Consider the following 15,921-nt stretch of genomic DNA (forward strand, 5'->3'; position numbering starts at 1 on the left):
TATATATTTTTTTTTTTTCCTAACAGGGTCTCTGTCACCCAGGCTGGAGTGCAATGGTGCAATTATGGCTCACTGTAGCCTCAATGTCCTGGTCTCAAGTGATCATCCCACCTCAGCCTCCCAAGTAGCTGGCTGGGACTACAGATGTGTGCCACCATGCCTAGGTAATTTTTTTTTTTATTTTTGAGATGGAGTCTTGCTCTGTCGCCCAGGCTGGAGTGCAATGGCATGATCTCTGCTCACTGCAACCTCCACCTCCCGGGTTCAAGTGATTCTCCTGCCTCAGCCTCCTGAATAGCTGGGATTACAGGCATGTACCACCATGACTGGCTAATTTTTGTATTTTTAGTAGACACAGTGTTTCACCATGTTGGCCAGGCTGGTCTCAAACCCCTGACCTCAAGTGATCCACCTGCCTCAGCCTCCCAAAGTGCTGGGATTATAGGCGTTAGCCTCCGTGCCTGGCTTCCTAGCTAATTTTTGTATTTTTGTAGTGATGAGGGTTTAACTACGTTGCCCAGGCTGGCCTCAAGCTCCTAAACTCAAGTGATCTGCCTGCCTCGGCCTCCCAAAGTGCTGGAATTACAGGCGTGAGCCACCATACCCACCCTCAGTTATCAAAATTTTAAATTTCCAAATATATAGTCAAAGTTTTTGTACATAGGACATCTTCTCATGTTTCTCTGAAGATATTAATTATACATTTCAAATGTCTTCTTCTGATTGTTCTCTAGCTTTGTTTTCTCTAATGATAATTGTAAAAATGTTGCCTCTCTCATGACTTTTTTTCAAATGTGTGATAATGTGTTAGCTATCTGTTCAATTTTGTATTTTAGAATCTCTCTTCCTTTTGCCTTTTTATTTACAGTAGCTGTTCTTTGCCAATTTTGTGTAGGGAACAGCACTTAAAAGACAAGGGTGTGTGGTAGCTCATCTTCAAAGTGTGGAAGACTGGTGTTCTTCCTGGTGGTCTGTTGCTTTCTGGGCCACAATTTAGAACCAGCTGGAGAGGAGAAAGTGGTTGACCAGCCTAGCTACTCTAAATCTGTTATTCTAATTACTCTCCCTGACCATTGTCTCAGTACCTTCCTCCCTAAATCTTGATCTGTTAACTGTGAGTTTGTATACCCTCTCTCCAACTATTCCTACTTTTGCCTTTGGCAGATTCCTCCATATGATTTGAGCTGCATTTTCCTTCCATTTTGTTTTTCTGAGATTTAATCTGTCTGCATTCCGTCTTTTCTCAACACTTCTGTTTGTCGATGGCAATTTTTTTTTTTTGGTTCTAGGATTTCACCATGTTGACCAGGCTGGTCTCAAACTCCTGAGCTTAGGTTGATCCACCCGCCTTGACCTCCCAAAGTGCTGGGATTATAGGCGTGAGCCACCACGCCCAGCCTTCTTTTACTTTTTTTTTTTTTTTTTTTCTGAGACGGAGATTTGTTCTTGTTGCCCAGGCTGGAGTGCAATGGTGTGATCTTGGCTCAACGCAACCTCTGCCTCCTGGGTTCAAGCGATTGTCCTGCCTCAGTCTCCTGAGTAGCTGGGATTACAGGCATGTGCCACTACGCCCGGCTCATTTTGTATTTTTAGTAGAGACGGGGTTTCTCCGTGTTGGTCAGGTTGGCCTCGAACTCCCAACCTCAGGTGATCCGCCTGCCTCGGCCTCCCAAAGTGCTGGGATTATAGGCGTGAGCCACCACACCCAGCCTTTACTTTTTAAAAAAGTATCTCCTGGCTGGGCTCTGTGGCTCACGCCTATAATCCCAGCACTTTGGGAGGCCGAGGCAGGCGGATCACTTGAGCTCAGGAGTTCCAGACCAGACGGGGAAACATGGTAAAACTCTGTACAAAAAATACAAAAATTAGTGGAGCATAGTGGTGCATGCCTGTAGTTCCAGCTACTCAGGAGGCTGAGGCAGGAAGATCAATTGAGCCCCGGAGGTGGAGGCTGCAGTGAACCATGTTCCTGCCACTGCACTCCAGCCTGGGTAACAAAGTGAGATCCTGTGTCTCAAAATAAATAATAATTAAAATAAACAAATAAAATAATCCCCTTTATCATTTCATGAGATTTTAGGTGGTAGGTGGGTGTAGGTGTGTGTGCTCTGTTGGCTATTTTGATCTTATCTGTGTTAGATCAAAACAGTGTGTGTGTGTTAAATTGTGTGTGTGTGTGTGTGTGTATGCATGAGAGAGAGAGAGTTTTGCCCTGTTTTTTTGGACTTATTTCTCATGTTATTGTTTTCTTCTCTAAATGATTTATCATAAATTCAGAGTCGAAATGAATACTGAATCTCCCATCCAAGTACTAACCAGGTCTGACCCTGCTTGGCTTCCGAGATCCCACGAGATCAAGAGTGTTCAGGGTGGTATGGCCACAGACTGAATATTGAATCTTAGTCTTTCTCACATATGTTTTTTTCCTCTACTCTCTTTGTTCTGGAAAACATAAAACCAGGCAAATGAAATAAATATGGTCACATCACACTTGCTGGTATCATTCAGAATGCACCTACTTTTTCTAAAATTGATTGTAAAATTGGTGCCTATATAGTAGTTGATTTCAGGATGCTGATCAGGGCTGGGTGGCAGTGGGGTGTTGTGGTTATAAGCATGTTAGAAACCATCAGGCTCTGGGGAATGAACTAATATTAGCCACATTCATAGAGACTGAATGTCTCTGTGAATAATCCAGAATGCCAATATTTTTCCCTTAGAATACAGGATATATTATAACTTTACAGGGACCAGTATTGTAAATAGCAGAAAACTGGAGTTGAATCCTGGTTCTTCCATTTGCTGTTTTTGTTTGTTTGTTTGTTTGTTTTGAGACAAGGTCTCACTCTGTCACCCAGGCTGAAGTGCAGTTGCGCGATCTCAGCTCATTGCAACCTCCGCCTCCCTGCTTCAAGAGATTCTCCTGCCTCAGTCTCTCAAGTAGCTGGGACTACAGGCACATGCCACCACACCCAGCTGATTTTTGTACTTTTTGGTAGAGATGAGGTTTCACCATGTTGGCCAGGCTGTTCTTGAACTCCTGACCTCAAGTGATCCACCTGCCTCGGCCTCCCAAAGTGTTGGGATGAGCCAGCGTGCCCGGCCCACCATTCCCTCTTGAGTTGGAATCCTGGTTCCGCCATTCGCTTTCTTTGTTACCTATTATTACTGAATCTGCACTTTTGTCCTCATGAATATTAAATGAAATAAACAATGTGAACTTCTTGGCACAGTAGCTAGTACATAGAAGACATGGAATAAATATTAGCAATGATAATGAAGATGATAATGAGAGTAATCACTAGAGCTCTACTTTTTTGGTAGCCCTCTCAGTATCAATGAGCCTGGAAAAATAAATTAATAGTTCACATGGATCCTTGGAAACTGTGAAATTAGCAAAGATTGTCTTTATACAAAATATATTTTTAAAATGTAGTTGTAATTAGTTATTTAGTCTTTAGTTGTGTTATCATGGGAAAAATAACATTTTGTACTTCAGTTTTCTCACCTATAAATTGAGGATAATTTCATAGGGTTGGCATGGACATTCAATGAGTAAATACTGTGAATGTTTAAAATGGTGACTACCCAGTAGTAGTTCAATTTTTTTTTTTCAGATAGGGTCTTGCTTTGTTGCCCAGGCTGGAAGTACAGTGTAGTGAACACGGCTCACCGTAGCCTCAGACTCCTGGGCTCAAGAGATCCTCCCATCTCAACCTCCAGAGAAGCTGGGACCACAGGCACATGCCACCACACCTGGCTAATTTTAGTTTTTTTTGTTTTTGTTTTTTTGTGGAGATGGGGTTTTGCCACGTTGTCTAGGCTGGTCTTGAACTCCTGAGCTCAAGTGCCCTTTCCACCTTGGCCTCCCAAAATGCTGGCATTACGGGCATGTGCCACCATGCCCTGCTTTATCCTTGTTTTATTTTTAGTTGGTGATTTTTTACATTATTATTTTGAAAAACACCCCCCAGTTTAAAAGATGTTTTTTTCAACCGACAGTTGGAATACATGATTAGATATAATTTATGTGATAAATAAATATTTAAATTAAGACTATTCTAGAAAAATTGGAACATATGGTTATTATAACTACAGTGTACATTTTAAACTAGTTTAAAAATCTTTGTATATATTTTTTCTCATTGCTCTGTAATCCAAAGAACAGTGTACACTTTTGACTACCAGAATACTTAGGTCCACCAAGTATACCATCTCTTTGTGAATTCTTACTACCTGATGCTATTACTTCAATTGTTTTCAAACGATTGCTCTTTTAATTATCAATGACAGCCAGGTACGGTGGCTCACACCTGTAATCTCAGCACTGTGAGAGGCCGAGGCAGGTGGATCACCTGAGGTTAGGAGTTCGAGACCAGACTGGCCAACATAAAGAAACTCCATCTCTACTAAAAACAAAAAAATTAACTAGGTGTAGTGGTGTGCACCTGTAATCCCAGCTACTCGGGAGGCTGAGGCAGGAGCATCTCTTGAATCTGGGAGGCAGAGGTTGCAGTGAGCTGAGGTCGTGCCACTGAACTCCAGCCTGGGCAACAGAGCAAGACTTAGTCTCAAAAAAAAAAAAAAAAAAAATCAGTGAAACCCTTTTATCAAATAAGATTTCACAAGATACTACAATATGTAAGCAGTCTGGGTTAGGGTCCTTGATCCAGAGCCCTGTGTATTTTTCTCTCCATGAAACCCAGGGTTCCTGGAAATACAGTTTGAATACCTGATTTCTCATTGATAGTGATACAATCAGTTAAGCAGATAACAATTTTCTTTATATAATTATTACACACTGGTTGTGCATTTCTTTTTTCTTTCTTTTTTTTGAGACGGAGTCTTGCTCTGTTGCCCAGGCTAGAGTGTAGTGGCTTGATCTCGGCTCACTGCAACCTCTGCCTCCTGGGTTCAAGCGATTCTCCTGTCTCAACCTCCTGAGTAGCTGGGATTATGGGCGCCCACCACCACGCCCGGCTAATTTTTGTATTTTTAGAAGAGACGGGGTTTCATCATGTTGCTCAGGCTGATCTCGAACTCCTGACCTTAGGTGATCTGCCCACTTTGGCTTCCTAAAGTGTTGGGATTACAGGCGTGAGCCACTGTGCCAGGCCCTGGTTGTGCATTTCTAACGATATACTCTAATTAGTATTTTACACTTAGAAACACTTTTGGGAAACAGTTTTATCAATGGTATATTTACAAATCATATCTTAGGGTTGGCTGCTTTTACAGAGGGTTGTTACAGACATTTTATATGGATTATTTTTTGCTCCGTTTACAGAGGATGACTTTTTATTTTACCTCTCCCAAATCAGGTTATACCATATTTAGAATCTACATTTCCTCATGAACTTGCCCTGGTCAATATTACCATGAAATAAACAGATCATAAGAGTATTTCATGAAAAAGTGTTTTCTTATCAAACTTATTGGTGAATAATTTACACACATTTTTCATGTTTAAAGTGTACAATTTAGCGATGATAGTTGTATACACCTGTGAAATTGTCACTATCATCAAAACAGAGAACATTTCCATCGTCCCCCTCCAAAAATATTTTTTCTGCTCATTTGCAGTTTATCCTTCCCTCCACTCCTGGCTCCAGGCAATTACTAATCTGGTTTTTGTCATTAAAGGTTAATTTGTACTTCATATAAGTGGGATTATTCAGTATATTTTGTCTCTAGTTTCTTCAACTCAGCATACCGATTTTGAGAATTATCCATATTGAGTCCTGGGTGAGAGAACATTTCTTTTTTTTTATTGTTGAGTAGTATTGCATTGTATAAATATACCACAATTTGTTTTTTCATTTACATGTTGATGGACAGTTGGGTTACTTCTGGTTTGGGGCTTTTGTGAAAAACAGCTGCTATGAGCATTCCTGTTCAAGTTTTTGTGTAAGCATATGTTTTACTTTCTCTTGGATAACGTCTAGGAATGAAATGGCTGGGTCGTATGTTAGATGCATGTTTACTTTTTAAATAACTATTTTGCTTTATTTTGTGAGAACTTACTTAACTCCCCCTGCATATCTAGATAAGTATCACATAAGGATACTAAATTTACCAGATTCTCTAGGTGGCAGGTGGGAAAAATCAGATAAGAATACTAAATTTACCTGATTCTATAGCTGGCAGGTGGGAAAAATTCCTTATCTTCCCTCTCCATGGCCCACCTACTTGCATAGTTCATTGCTCGTCCAAATTCTTTGGGTTCTTAAAATAATTTCAATTTCCCTCTTTTTTTTTTTTTTTTTTTTCTATTGTTACCATCTCAGGGTTGGTTGGGTGCCTATTCCGTATTGAATATTGTGCTAGGCGCAGAAGGGGCACGTGGGACTTTGAGTTAAAGGGGCAGCAAAACCTTGTTCTGTTCTCTGGACTGAGTTGGACAGACCACAACTACGGATTATGCTTCAGGCAAAGTATGTGAGAACTCTTGAGGCAGCATTGCACTTACTTGACTCACATGCGAGAGAAAATATCCCACCTTTGTTTGTGTGGGCTTTCGTTATATATTTATTTTAATCAGGTGTGGCTGTTAAATGACAACCAAACAATACGTGAAACAAACGGAAAAAAAAGAGAGAGAGTGAGTGAGTAGGGGAGAGAAGCAAGTCTTCCTTTAGTAACGTATACCCTCCCTTTTGACCTGCAGGTCCCAAAGTGTGGTACCCAGACTAGTAGCACCAGTTTTCGCTGAGGACATGTTAGAAATGGGAACTGTCGCGCTACGCTCCAGACCTAACTGAATCGGAAACTCTGGGTTTGGGATCTGTGAGTTTAAAAAGCTCTCCAGGTGATTCTGATCCACGCTCAAGTTTGCGAACCGCTGTGCTAAACTCATTCCCAGGGTGTAGGTGGTCATCTTTAGACTTGGGTAACTGTAGGGGGTAGAGATAACGTTGCCGCAGCGCCAATCCACCTCTCCCCATCCACGCTCCCAGCGCCTGCAACTCGTCTTTCACCCTTAGCCTGAACCCAGGCTCTGGGCTTCCCTTTCCTTCCCCCTGGGAGCCGCAGGCGAAACGTGGCAAGTGGATTCAGAGTTTGCGGGCCCGGGTGCCGGCCGAGCATGCGCAGTGGCGCGAGCGCAGCGGCTGCGCGGGCGCGGAGAGGTAGCCGCAGGGTAGACTTGCAGGTACTTGGATCTCCAGCGGGAGCTGTGCTCTAGAGGGCAGGACGACGGCGGCGGCGGCAGGTACGCTGGGGTGGGGATAGGGCCCAAAAGGAAGGCTGGACAGACAGATGGAAAGCGAAGCGTTACTCCTTTGTGGGCGCGCGGCGGCTCGGGGGCAGTCTCTCCGGGTCCCCTCGCTCGCCTCTCGTCTCCCGGCTGTGCAGTGCGGCGCCCGCCATCCTCCGGGCGCGCTTCTGCCCGGTCCGGGCAGGCAATGCCCGCAGGTGTTAAATCGCGTATTTATACTGCCTAAACAATAAGCCTGTTAACTGAATTGTGATTCCCTGCATTGAAGTAAGGTATTTCATTAAGTTTTCTATTTTCAACTTTGGGTGGCTGCCGGTGAGGCTTTCTGATCCAGTCTGTTTTGTTTTAATTCTGAGACTGTTTTATTTGCCTTTGGCCTTTCGGTGCATAGGATCAATAGGGCTGTAGTGAAATCCCATCCGTGCTTTCTGTTTTTGGTACCTTTCCTGGAGCATAGGGACCTCTGGATGCGGCATAAAAATGTCAGTTTTCAGCGAATTTCACTGCCAAAAAACTTTCCGTGTTTCAGCTGCATTTTCAAGTGGAGAATTTACAAAATTTAAGATTTCCCCCTAACTTTTCAATTATTACTGTATTTCGGGCTTCATTTGGCATTATTAAAAGGAAGCCGTCGTTCAGATGAGTAACAGAGTTCTCACCTTTTCCCCTTTACTTATTGTGTCACATTTTATGGCTTATACCGTGATATTTTTCCCTCCAGCTACGGTGTTGGATATACTGGTATGAGGCTTAAGCTGTGCTGCATAAATTTCTTGAAGAACCTGTGAGCCAGAAGCAAAATTTCAGGCCAGGGGACACACACAGAACTTGAAACAAGTTCTTTTACACCCCCCCCCCCACCACCTTTGTAATCAGCTCTCCTTTAAATTGAATTATGTAATGAAATTCTATAGTAAAGTGTTAAATTTGTAATGTGGAAGCATATATATATATATATAGAGAGAGAGAGAGAGAGAGAGAGAGGTAGTAAGTTTAGGAAGAGGAAATTTTAAGTTCAGGAAGAGAAACCTATATGGAAAGGGAATACAGGTATCCTGCCCCCCTTCATTCCTCCCATGATAAATGTTTTAATGGCAGAAATAATATACAGTTGGTCTAGTTTGGGCTGTAGAGACCTTTGAGGTCAGCCAGTTCAGCTGCTTCAGTTTACAAATGAGAAAACTGAGACCAGCGAGGTTAGATGACTTGCTGTGGCCACCCAAGCCCCTCATTAGCAAAGCTAGGCCTGGGATCCAGGTTTTCTCATTTTCTGGGGTCTTTTTACCACTCCCTGCTGATACTGTTCTTTGCCTCGATTATTAAACTTCCTTTTTCTCTTCTATCTTCTTATACCATGAAGTCTGACTTAAGCAGAAAATTAGTTGTTTCTCTTACTAAGCTTGCTGGTGCCTTGCAAACTCCTTTCAAAAAGTGCCCTTTCACTGAAGCCCCACCTAACAATTTGCTGGTCCTGAAACCACCCTCCTTCCTTCCCTCAGTCACTTGGGCCCTTGGCCCAAAATGCCTGTTTGCCTCCCTCTTTCCGTATTGAAGTCCTGCCCATGCTGCAAGGTGTAGCTCAGGTGTGACCTCTTTTTGGAAGCCTTCCTTGATTGCCTTAGCATGAAGTAGCTCTCTCTCTCTTCTGAACTCTATAGCACTTACTACTGTTGTTTGTGCTGTTAGTATCCCCATTGTATATAGTATCCTGAGTATTTTAGCACCTCCCAACTTCCCGACCAGGAAGTTGACAGGTTGTGTAAGCTCTTGGAGGTTAAAGCCTACGACTTAAACATCCCACCCAGCACTAAGCACAAAGTATATTCTTAGCTCCTGTTTGTGGGAGGGAGTCGGGGAAGGAAGTGCAGTATGGATAGTTTTGTAAAGGGATTTCATGTGTGTTCTATAATATGGGGAAGGCCGTCTTAGAGCTGTATCAAGACAGCAGCCAAGTTCATTTCTGATTCCTCATATTTTGTTAACAGATCACAGATTAGTTAGGGTGAGTACGGGAGACAGGTGTAAAAACATAACAGGGGGCAGTTGGTCCAGGCCCTGGATTAAGCCTGTGACTCAAAGTGGAGAAAGGAGGGCACAGAATTAAGAAATGTAAAGGAAGAAGCATGTGGTTTAAGACTAGGTGCAGAGAAGGAAAGACATGTTGAAAATGAATTTCAGGGTTGGGGTGTTAGTAATGGGTTTATAATGTTCTTTTTATCTTAAAAGTACCTCCAATTGGCTGGGTGCGGTGGCTCATACCTGTAATCCCAGCACTTGGGAGGCCGAGGCAGGTGGATCACGACGTCAGGAGACTGAGACCATCCTGGCTAACACGGCGAAATCCCATGTCTACTAAAAATACAAAAAATTAGCCGAGCGGGCATGGTGGTGGGCGCCTGTAGTCACAGCTACTCGGGAGGCTGAGGCAGGAGAATGGCGTGAACCCGGGAGGCAGAGCTTGCAGTGAGCCAAGATCACGCCACTGCACTCCAGCCTGGGCAACAGTGCAAGACTCCATCTCAAAAAAAAAAAAGGTACCTTGAATTGTGACATTGTCTCTGTTTCTTATAGTTAGTGATGTGATTGTCTTATTTCCCATTCTAGATGATAACCTCTCTGAAGGATGATCTTTAACCCCTCACAATACCTGGCACATTGCTTTGCAATATCAGACACTCAATAGTTATTACATGAATGAAAAAAACAAACAAATAAATAAATAAGTGCATTTTGCCATGGGGAGGGTGGGCATTTAGAATCTTAGAGCTATATGGTAGCACTTTATCCAGACTATCCCCTAATTGTATAGAGGAGGGACTCAGATATTCTTAACTAAGCTAGTTAGTGGGGTAACCAGAAGCTCTGTTCAAACTTCCTCATTACTAGACCCCAGCTCTTTTCATTATCTATTTTTGAGGTTGGCCCCACAATTATTTTTATTTATTTATTTATGTTTGAGACAGGGCCCCACTCTGTCACCCAGGCTGGAGTGCAGTGGCATGATCACTGCTCACTGCAGCCTTGACCTCCCCGGGCTCAAGTGATCCTTTGCACCTCAGCCTCCCGAGTAGCTGTGACCACAGGCACATGCCACCATGCCTGGCTAATTTTGTATTTTTTATGTTTAGAGATGGGGTCTCACTGTTTTGCCCAGGCTGGTCTTGAATCCGTTGGCCTGCCTCAACCTCCCAATGTGCTAGGATTACAGGCCTGGGCCACCATGCTCAGCCTCCCAAGATTAATTTGAGTTGGTAGCAAGACATTCCAGTTCAAGACGTTTTGTGGATTGAAAGCCCTCAGAAACCAATCTAAAGGGGAAATCTAAAGGAGAGAACGCATGTGTCATTGGAAGAGGTGAAACACAAGGCTGCTGGCCAGTTCAAGGTTGAGTGTACACAGTAAGGAGAGAGTGAGGCTGGGGTCCTAGGAATCTTCACACTGGGGAGTTGAATTCTGGAAAGGTCATGGTAGCTTAGCTTGTCAGAGGCGGACACAAATGGGTTGGCCCAAAGTCCTTGGGACTGAGAGTCTATTTCTTAAAGACATTCTACACTACCAGGAGGTGGTGAGCAGTGGCTTTGGAGAGGGTAGGCCAGGTACAGTGAGGGTAGGCCAGGAGGGTGGCACCCAAGGTTGGTGTTTATGGCCCAAGAACATGGGGCTGAGGTAAGGCTGATAGAGAGACAATTGTGATCAGGTTCTACCTGGAGAAACGAGACAGAAAGCAGTGTTGCTGAATCCAAAATTCCAGTTCAAGAGGTGGTTTGGAATATTTGTTTACTTGGAACAAACATTGCATTTTGTAAATCATAACCATTTTGCAAATCAAAACACAGCCTTTCCATTGAGCTGCACTCAGCGATGAGGGAGCTGTTGGATGCCACATCCTTGCCATTGACTTGCACCCTGTGGTTGACCACCATCTTCGTATTTCCACAGGCAATGATGGTCCATTAAAAATGTCAGAGAGAGAGCAGTTGAGAGGAGAGACAGAACAAATGAGCTTGAGAAATGGCTAGCGGGGTGAACGGAAAGGTTGGCCTGGTTTTATATATTTTATATATATTTATGTTTTTTATGATGACGTTAGTGAAAATTGATGAGGCAAATGCAAAATCAGGTAGTATGTTGAAGTTAATGTCTCATACACGGAAATGTCCAAATATTAAATCGTAGCATTTACCATGGCCCTTTGTAAAATGACAAATATCTTTCTTAAAATAATAGTAATATTAATAACTAGTATTACAGAATATCTTCCATGAACCAGGCACTATACTAAATACTTTATAAGTAATATATCATTTCATTTTTATAAACCATCCTATGAGGTGCAATAATTACCCATTTATTTTTAATTTTTATTTTTTGAAAACAAGGTTTCAGTCTCACTCAATCTGGAGTGGAATGATCATAACTCACTGTAACCTTGAACTAGTGGGCTCAAGCAGTCCTCCCGCCTCAGCCTCCCAGGTGTGCACCACCATGCCCGGCTTATTAAAAAAAATTTTTTTGTAGTAATGAGGTCTTGCTATATTGTCTAGGCTGATCACAAACTTTTAGCCTCAAGCAATCCTCTCACCTCAGCCTCCCAAAGCCCTGAGATTATAGGCATGAGCCCCTGCACCTGGCCTACTTTCATTTTCTAGATGAGAAAATTGAGGCTTAGGGAGATAGATAAAAGCATTTATCTGAGATCACACAGTTTACAAGTGGCTGAGCTGAGATTTGACCCCAGGTCTATCTGACTTTACACACTGAGCACTCAAATAACTTAATCAAATATCTTAACAAAAATGCAAAGCTCTTTCTGAGGTAACTCTAACTCAGCTGGTGGAACCACCAACATTCTTTGAGCCACATTGAAAACACCAAAACAACAGTGATAAATCGTTCTTTTGTTTTGTTTTGTTTTTTTCATTCCACTTAGTCTTTATCTCCTTTTCTCTTGAAGCGGTCCTGGAGAAAGAAACAGCAGCTTTTTCTCTGGGTACACCATTAAAGCCACTTCAATCTGCTCCCACCCTCTTTTGGGGGTGGAGCTGTGGTGGGGTAGTGAGTTGGTGGTCATCCAGGGGGTGTCTGTGGAGTTGGCAATGGGAAACTGGGAAACTCACCTTGTGTAGAAGCCTAAGAACTTTGGAGTGACCAGGTGTAAGGATTTTTTTCCCTGGGTGTCAGGATCCACTGCTGGAAGCTCCTGGAATATCTATGGGTCATGACTCTAATCTCAGGCCTTTGAACTATGGCCGTAAACCCCCAGGAAGAATCCAGGTGTGAACACATTCTCCCCCAATTTTTAAGATTGGGGAGTTGTGAAGTCCCTGTGGACTAATTGGAGGTGGGTGTGGATACCTCAGGAAAGGCCCCAGGTCAAAGACAAATAATTTAAAGACCCCACTTGTAGGCCCCAGCTTAGACCTGTGAGAAAATGTGCTCCTCTCCCTCCTCTTGATGAACCTAATTACATAGAGAACTTACTCACTCCTGGGAGTCTCAAAATGGAACCCAGCTGAGAGCGTGCTTCCCTCCCTTGCTGCCTGAGCTCTCTTTCCATTTCCTGGTTTTGCTTTACCTTCCCCTGAGTGGTTCTGTATTCCCAGTGCCTTTTCTCTGGATATGAAAGGCAGGGCCGGAAGCTTCTGGCTTCGCCGGGCTAGTTTTTGTGTTTTTAGTAGAGTCGGAGTTTCACCATATTGGCCAGGCTGGTCGCCAACTCCTGACCTCAAGTGACTCGCCTGCCTTGGCCTCCCAAAGTGTTGAGGCTGAGGCCACCGTATCTGGCCCTCATTATTTCTCTTAACATTCAAAAGCTTGTCACTTCATCCAGTTTCGAATTAACATTTTACTCTGACTGATGATGAACATCAGGGAGAAAGAGAAAGAGGCATTTGTGCTGCATATGGGTTTATTGGTTATAAAATGGTTATACAATTTTGATTGTTGGAAACTTTGCTGACATGTAAGGTCACATGAGATGTGAGGTTGTTCAACTTTGATCATCTAATTTCTTTTCAGCACTTCATCTGAAAGGGCCTACGTGCCGTTTTCGGTGAGACGTATGTAGCATGGCTTCTGTAAAGGCATATTGCTTTTTATTATAGTAATATTGTAGGCACAGAAAGGGTGAGGAGTTAGATGATTGGGAGAGCTTTTTTCTTACTTAAAACACTTGTTTCATCAGAAAATGTTTCCTAGCAGAGTTAGACATGGCTTTGGTCATAAAGTCCAGTGGTGAAGGGACTTCAGACTTTATGATAAATTAAATTTTATGATTGACTTTTGTGAGCAATTCACAGCTATAAAACTATGAGACTGGGCATGGTGGCTCACACCTGTAATCCCAGCACTTTGAGAGGCTGAGGCAGATGGATCGCTTGAGCTCAAGAGTTCAACACCAGCCTGGGCAACATGGCAAAACGTCGTCTCTACAAAAAAATTATCTGGGCATGGTGGCGTGTGCCTCTAGTGCCAGTTACTTAGGCTGAGGTGGGAGGATCATTTTGAGCCCAGGAGGTTGAGGCTGCAGTGACCTGAGATTGTGCCACTGCACTTTAGCCTGGGTGACAAAGTGAGACACTGCCTCAAAAAAAAAAAAAAAAAAAAAAAAACCGCTTACAAGAATATCTGGGTAATAACTCACTGCACATAGACATGCCTCCTTCAAAAGATCCAAGCTGACCACAAAAAAAAAAAGAAGAGAAGCTGTCTTTTCTTGATAGTAAATTGGATGGAGACATTAGTAAGGTACAAGGTGTCTGAGGGGCTTCTTCATGATAAAAAGCAAAAGGTTTTGGGGTGTCGACCCAAAATATTAGCAGGAATCAGATTTACTCTATTACTGAGGAACACAATACATTAAATTGTTTATAGATCCAGTTTCAAGAAATAAGATGTTTTTATAAAAAAAAGACAAAAGCTCCTTCAATTTTTTTGAGAACTAAGAAATAAGAGATTTTAGCAGTACAGCCAAAATGCAATTTGGATTTGAGTTTAAGACCCTGGCAAATGGCTGTGAAAGGATCGGTCTTGTTAATTACACCTTGGACCAAGGGCTGCTTGTAATGAATACAAGAGGGGGAAAGGTTTAGACAAGTAGAATCTCTAGGTTGATACCAAGTTAGTATTTGTAACCTTTGTGAATAAACCAAAACCTCTCAAAGACTCCTGCTCTCTTTTCCTGGAGAACTCTCAGAATTCTTACCTGGCGGTCTCCCTTTTCCTTCCCCTCTCCCCAGGTTTAAGATCATTTGGACATCCTTTTGGGCAAGGAAATGTTTCTAAGAGTGACCCAGTTATTGCAATTTTAAGTGTTAATCAGGTCAGTGAGGTGCCAGCTGTGAAACACAGCTCACAAAAACCCAATGATGTTTTTTTATCAGAAGTTGTCATGGAAGTGAGTTAATTTTGGAAAAAACGATAATAGCAATTTGCTTGATCCCTTTCTTATCCTCAAACAGCCAAATTAAATTCAAGATTATTGGTCGGGTGCGGTAGCTCACGCCTGTAATCCCAGCACTTTGGGAGGCTGGGGAGGGCAGATCACGAGGTCAGGAGATTGAGACCATCCTGGCTAACATGGTGAAACCCGTCTCTACTAAAAAATACTAAAAATTAGCTGGGCCTAGTGGCAGGTGCCTGTAGTCCCAGCTACTCAGGAGGCTGAGGCAGGAGAATGGCATGAACCTGGGAGGCGGAGCTTGCAGTGAGCCGAGATCACTCCCCTGCACCTCTAGCCTTGGTGGCAGATGGAGACTCCGTCTCAAAATAAATAAATAAAAAAAAAATTCAAGATTATTATCAGTGGAAAAAGGTAATCTGAAAATCTCTGAATGTTTAGTGGTCAATTAAAATGAGCCTTAGGACAATTTAAAGTTTCGATACCTGAAACCAGTTGGCCATAAGAACCATGAATGAGAAGTCAAAGTCTGAGATTGTGTTTCTGACCGCATGAGAAGGAAGGCCTTCTCTTCAGCTGTAGGTTTGATGATTCAACAAGATAGTGAATGTGAAAGTAACTAGTCAACTACAAGATAAAGAGGTAAGGCATTTATTGATGTTTAAAAAAGCTTTCTGATTTTGCTTCCTTTCACTGATAAGTGACCAAGACTTAGGGAATGACTTGCCTCCTGGAGGTTGCCTGATTTGAAAGTGGCAGAAATTAAACTCATAACTGTGTCTTATAATTTCAACATTTGAAAAAATGTCAGGGTTTATTTATTTTTTTGAGACAGAGTCTTGCTCTGTTGCTCAGCCTGGAGTGCAGGGGCACGATCTTGGCTCACTGCAACCTTTCGCTTCCCAGGTTCAAGTGATTCTTCTGCTTCATCCTCCCCGGTAGCTGGGATTACAGGTGTGCACCACCACGCCCAGCTAGTTTTTGTATTTCTAGTAGAGACATGGTTTCTCTATGTTGACCAGGCTGATCTTAAACTCCTGACGTCATGGGACGTCACTCTAGCTCCAAATCTAGTGCTCTTCCAGTCAATTCATATTTTCTTCTGTTACCAAATAAAATAATTTCTCTATGAAATTTATATGCAATTTTTATAAAAGTCTAAATGTATTTTATGACTAACCCTCAACTATGTAGCATTACGGTTTCTCTAATGTTAACAGTAAAATGAGTTCTTGAAATAAGAGTTGATTAACATGGGAAAATATCCATCTCTTTCATCTTGAACAAAGTAGTTTTGTTTTAAAAC

The 15,921-nt window shown here is 42.6% G+C and overlaps 1 protein-coding gene across 5 annotated transcripts in view; it reads left to right on the plus strand.

Moving 5' to 3' along the window:
• Positions 1-15,921, plus strand: part of PLS1 (plastin 1) — a 137,015-nt gene that overhangs the window by 12,536 nt on the left and 108,558 nt on the right. The window contains exon 1 of one of the 5 annotated variants that reach the window (XM_017882275.1): positions 7,085-7,210. The exons of 2 other annotated variants lie outside the window; for them this stretch is intronic. The gene's annotated coding sequence lies outside the window, so the exon portion shown is untranslated. Of the gene's footprint in view, positions 1-7,084; positions 7,211-11,155; positions 11,252-15,921 lie in introns of those variants that run through there. 2 more of the 5 variants (XM_017882271.1, XM_017882273.1) reach the window with 2 other exon arrangements.

This window comes from Rhinopithecus bieti, unplaced genomic scaffold (assembly GCF_001698545.2).
Source record: "Rhinopithecus bieti isolate Rb0 unplaced genomic scaffold, ASM169854v2 scaffold_12642, whole genome shotgun sequence".
Lineage (NCBI taxonomy): Eukaryota > Metazoa > Chordata > Mammalia > Primates > Cercopithecidae > Rhinopithecus > Rhinopithecus bieti.